A 6,000-nucleotide genomic window follows, 5' to 3' on the forward strand; every position below is an offset into this window, starting at 1 on the left:
AAAATGAGGGAAGATTAGAGAGAGAGCACGCAGATATAAGCCATTTGGTACAGTGCCCAACAGTCCTTCAGTGACCGAGAAATGTTTTCGGAGCATCTACGAGAAGCAGGACCCCTCTTCTAGACATTGGGAGGTAAGAGGAAAAGAAGCCAGCCTCTGCTGTCTCGAGGTGGATACGAAGGCAAGGATTGAGAGGGGAGTGAGCCGTAGGCACAGAGGCCAGGCTCCATAACTGCTCCCACTGAGTTCTTGGGCAATTCTCTCTGGACTTCTGTGCCTGTGGATCTAGAAAACAGGAGGATCGCAGAGAGGAGGCGCTTCACACAGAGTAACCAGCCCTGAACTCTGTCACTGCCAGTCCCCTAGGAGAGCAGCCCTCCTCCACCGGCTGCGAGACCAGCAAAGCGCCTTCCTCACCCACCACACCGGCCTAGACTGCCCCTGTGGCCTGGATGGTCACTTTGCTTCCTGGTTCCTCTCCTCACAGGACGTGCAGCCCTCGCTCCTGGTCCTGCGGTGGATTCCATCCAGGTCCAGCCCAAAATCTGATGCTAGTATCTTAGAGGTTGTGACAGCTGGTGGTTCAGGGATGACCTTCAAGGCTCAGAAGCAGCCCTGAGGAATGGGCCCCAGCTTTTTACTGTCAAGAGGTGAGGTGGATTCAGCCTGAGTCAGGGGTGGATGGGCTTCTGGTCAAAATCAGGGAGCTCTTTGTAGGGAAACAGGGAAATTAGAGTCTAACCTAAGGAATATAACATAATCATAGTTGGGGCCATTCCTAAGCACTTAGGACACTTTTATTTAATCCTCTGTGTATAAAATCCTATTTATTAACAACAGTTTTTTGTTGTTTTTTTTTTCATTTTTGGCCACAGCACATGGCTCATGAGATCTTAATTCCCCACCCTGTGGGGCCCTAAATGGGAAACCTTGAAAAAAGAAGGGCTAGCTTTGCGGTTTAGAGCTGAGATGGCTCCTGGCGGAATAGATGAGGGCACGGCCTAAGTTGTTTGTTAAAACTTTTGATTGGCTCTCTTGATTTCCAGGCACGCGGACAGCGCATGATCACCATAGACCCGTTACAATGAAGCACATGACAACTTGACCCTTAACGTGATTGGTACAACTATGGCACATTAAGATTTTACCTTTAACGTGATTGGTGCAACTATGGCATATTAAGATTTGACCTTTAATGTGATTGGCACAACTATAGAAAGTCCCTCGTAAAACCCCCTTGCTTGCCTATATAAACCAAGAGTTTGTGACAATAAAGCGGAACTGCTTAGACAAAACCCCTGTTGCATCTGATTGTGTCTTGCTCGCCATAGGGGCTGGGTTGGGGGACGGCAGGCTCCCTTCTCCTCGGGACCCCTTGGCTTTGCTGAGGAAGTTCCACTGCCTCTTTCTGCGGAGCGCCCCCCACCCAGCAGAAACTGGCGCCCAACGTTGTAAAACGTAAAAAATGGCTTTGAGCATGTTTTGCTTTTTCTCCTGTGTGGGCAGTAGCCCAACAGGCATGCCAGTAAGTGTCAATAGACACAAAAACATACTTACGTTTTCCAAAAGGAGAATAATGGGTCACATCAGTTTGCCATAGCACATTGGGTTTTAGCCCTCGAGGGTTTACTCCTGGGGGCTGTAAAGGCGGTACTTGTAAATAAGGAAGACAGGATTTATAAGTATGTATAATTTTCTTTAATTCTCTAATAGGGATCTGTGGAAACCTTTTATGTAGCCCTCTCCAATTTATATGAGTAAGATCATGAAGATCATAGGCATCTTGTAAGTTATAAGCTTGGATTGTGAGGGAGCCCGCTCTATCTGCCAGGGAATTTCCCATTGAAAGCAATCCAGGTAAATTTTGACCCCTAAGATAACCCCATAAATGGGGTTAACCCGTTCAAGTAACAGGGTACGGGCTTGTATCATAAGGGGAGTAATAGGATTGTTATCTAGCCGTATGTGAGAATTTAGCAATCCTGGAAGCAAGTTTACTACATAAAGACTGTCAGAAAACAGATTCATGGGTTCATGGACTTTTGTGAGCACCATGACAACAGCAAATAATTCTTCAAACTTTGCAGACCCCTCACAAGGCCCAAAATATTTTCGTATATGTTGATCTGGCTGTTGTGACTGCTGTGGTGGCTGGAACATGACGACTGCTGCACCATTCTTTCCTCCATCAGAAAAAGCATTGAGGGCATCTGGCATAGGCTTAAAGAGAAATAGCTGGGGCGCCCTCCAATCTAGGCGACCAAAAAAAGTAACCCATTTGTGTGGCCCATAATGACAATCAGGGATGCCTAGGTACCCCTCCAGGGCTAAAGCTCTTCTCCCATTGTTTCTTTGAATCCAGTCAAAATCTGATAGTCTATGTGGGATAACAATCTTATCGGGTTCATGCGCATAGCATCGGACTGCGATATCTCTTCCCTTCTGTATTAAGTCAGCCATTTGATCTATACAGGTATAGACTCGGGGAGTTCCCCCCAAAGAGATGTGAACCCACTGTAGAGGCTTTCCCCCCTGGACCAAGGGTGCCATAAGTAAGGAAAGACTAGGCAGGACCCACAATTGTAGACTCTCTTCAGGAGTATACCTGGCAAGCTGGGCCCCATCAAGGGCCCTTTGAATGTCTTGAAAGATCTTTTTGTGGGAAGGTAGAAGGGTTATCTCATCATTGGGCTGTCTATCTTTTAATAGATCAAAGAGGGGCAAGAGTTGACCTGTTGAAACAGGGATCCAGGGACGTAGCCAATTGAGTTCTCCCAAGACCCGTTGTAGGCCAGTCAGGGAGTAGGAATCTTGGATGTACAGCTGGGGTTTTAGGGGGCTCAAACCTTCTAGGGACAGCTGAGATCCCAGAATCTTAAAAGGCGGGACAACCTGGACTTTGTCAGAGGATATATGGAGTCTCCCTTTTGATAGACACTTTCGTAAAATTTTATACGCTTCTGTCAGCTGTTCAGCAGTAGGGGCACCCAAGATGATATCATCCATATAAACATACAATTTAATATATGTCAGACCTCTAACTGGCTGGAGATCTTTTACATAATTTTGACAATAGGCAGGGCTGTTTGCCATTCCCTGTGGTAAAACTGTCCATTCAAAACGCTCATCAGGCCCCTCAAAGTTAGTGGAGGGTACCGAAAAGGCAAACTTTTCACAATCTTGGGATTGTAGAGGTATAGAAAAGAAACAGTCTTTAATATCTTTTACCATAAGACATAGATTACTAGGAATAGCTGGTATCCAGGGTAACCCCTTAGGGGTGTCCCCTGGATGATCATTCTCTCATTGATCTAAGATCTTGTAGCATCCTCCATTTTCCCGAGGATGTGTTAATTACAAATATCGGAGTATTCCAAGGGCTAGTAGAAGGGCGGATATGTCCCAAATTTAGTTGTTCAGAGACGATTTCTCTAAGGGCTTGTAGCTTAGTGGATGGAAGGGGCCACTGCTCCACCCATATTGGGGGTCCAGGTTTCCATTGTATAGGAGGGACCTGGGGGCAGTGGCCCTTAGGATTGGGGGGGGCACCTTCCATCGGGTTAGAGGCTCTCCCTTGTGAAGTTTATCAAATTCAGGATCTCCCCTATAGTTTGGTATTGGAGAATGTTTATAATGTTGATATTTTTCCTCATTGAGATCATAAAGGCCCTTATAATTGGCCCAAAATATCCTGGCCAAGCAGATTTGCATTCAATCCAGAAGCTATCAGGGGCCGAACCTCTCCTGTAGAGCCATCAACATCTTTCCAGGGGAGCCACTCAGCAGTCTCCTTAGATTGAGTGTTCCCCTCAGCGCCCAATATTTGAGGCCCAGGGACCAATTTCCAACTAGGTGGGACCTCCTCTGCCCTGAGGATGGTCCGATCAGCTCCTGTGTCGATCAGACATCGAAATCTCTTTCCTCCTATGGTAATATCCATTTTAGGCCTTAATCCAGGCACAACAGGCACAGTCCAATTGGCTCTGGGGGGCTCTTTGGCCTTAGTGATCCCCGTTAGCCTTGTAGGGGGTCGGAGCGAGCCGCATCCAGGGAAGGGTTTTTTAAGAAACTTTTCAATTTGGTCTGGTGAGAAATGAGGTCCCCCTTTGGGTGACGGGGCTGGGGGTTGCCCCTCATCTAGTTTAAAGGCTTGCCGTCGTTATCAAACTTAGATTTGCACTCTGCCCTCCAGTGATATCCCTTCCTACATCGCGGGCATGGAGTAGTGGGGGGTCGCCAACCAGTAGGTCTTCCCCCGCCTTGAGGGCACTCCTTCTTAAAGTGTCCCTTTTGTCCACAGCCAAAGCATCGACTCAATTTTGGGGGGACTAGGGGTCCCTTAGATGCGGTCCCTCCAGAGGCCGTCATAGCGGAGAGGGCTTTGGTCATCGCCTCCGTAAGAGCTTCAGTCTGAGCCTGAAGGGCAGTCAAAATAGAGCGGGTCTGATGGCTCTGTGTCCCCACGTCTTTGGTGGCTACAACCCATCGCTCCATAGAGTGGTCTTTCTGTCCTGCGCAAGCCAGCTTATGGTCTGAGTTCATCCCTTCCCAGACTAATAGCCTAACAAATTGATCTCTCAGGGGCCCCGGAGGGAATTGTCTCTGTATACTCTTTTCCACCTGATCTATGAAGGTGGAGAGGTCTTCATTATTTTTTTGAGTGATGCCCGATATAGGGAGCTCACTGGGGCCCTCCGCAAGCTTTTTCCAGGTGGCCAAACATATGGACCGTACCTGATCTGTATAAGGAGCAGGAATGGTGGCCTGTTGAGGTCCTGTACTCCATTGATCTGCCGTTGCCTGACAACATCCCAAAAGTCACCGGGATAGCAGGGTTGGCAGCTTTATTTCTTTCTGCCTGAGCATGACACTCTTCCTTGAGAAAGGCACACCATTGAGATAGGTGTTACTGGGGACCACTGCCTTACATAGCATCTTCCAGTCTTGGGTCGTACAGGGTTGATGAGCCAGGCCCTGGAGAATAGTTTCTGCCCACTGGGAGTTTGGGCCATCCTCTGCCACTGCCTTTTTAAGCTCTTTTAAATCATTGGCCTCCCAGGGGTACCAGGCTGCCGGCCTATTCCCCCCCGGGTTAACATTTACAGGAAAGGCTTGAGTCGGGCCAATAAAGGGCAGCGAGGATCCCCAAGGGTCCCCGGGATAGGTTCTCCTTTTCCAAGGTGACCTCATTGTCCTTCCCACCCAAGGTACTCCTAAAACTTCCTCAAATGGGGGAGGCAGGGAGGGGCACAGGTCTCTCCCCTGGGCTCCCGGTCTCAGGGCATCAGAGGGGTCTCTGTTCTCTTCTGCCCCTTTATCACCCCCAAAAGGCTCCCATGGCCCATTCCCCCTTTTTGTTTTTGTAATTGAGCCTTTAAATTTTGATGGTGGCGCTCAATTATGGCTTGTCCCTGGGGGTTATGTGGGATTCCGGTGTTATGACGAAGGTGCCATTGTTGGAAGAATTTCTGTAAGCTCTCACCAGCAACTTGGAATGGCACTCTTTAAACATTTCAAATTTTTCAAAAAATGAACTGATACCATGTTTTCAAAAACATTGGTCTAACCAAGAAATTAAACCTGAAATACAAGTGAGATGGAAAGACCCCATCACTGGCCAGTGGAAGGGGCCCAATCCACTCCCTACAATGGGAAGAGGATTCGGATGCATATTCCCCATTGGGGACCCCAGCCCTATATGGGTGCCAGCAAGGAATCTTAAATTTACACCACAAGAGAGAGGTCAAATCTCAAAATGTGACACATTAAAGAGACACTCACATATTGAGCCCAAGAACAAAAAGTTCTTGAGGCGATCTTTTCTTTCCTTTCAGATCACCGATGTGGTTACCCTGGTGGACACTGCTCCTGGCGATCGTCGGATTACCTATTCTCTCCTTGCTGACCTTCGTCATTGCCACGGCTGTGCTACAGTTTTTAGAATCTTTGAAGCCTGGGTTTAACGACATACAAGGCCATCAACCATGAGGGTACAACAGT

This window comes from Ovis canadensis, chromosome 11, assembly GCF_042477335.2.
Source record: "Ovis canadensis isolate MfBH-ARS-UI-01 breed Bighorn chromosome 11, ARS-UI_OviCan_v2, whole genome shotgun sequence".
In the NCBI taxonomy this organism is placed as follows: domain Eukaryota; kingdom Metazoa; phylum Chordata; class Mammalia; order Artiodactyla; family Bovidae; genus Ovis; species Ovis canadensis.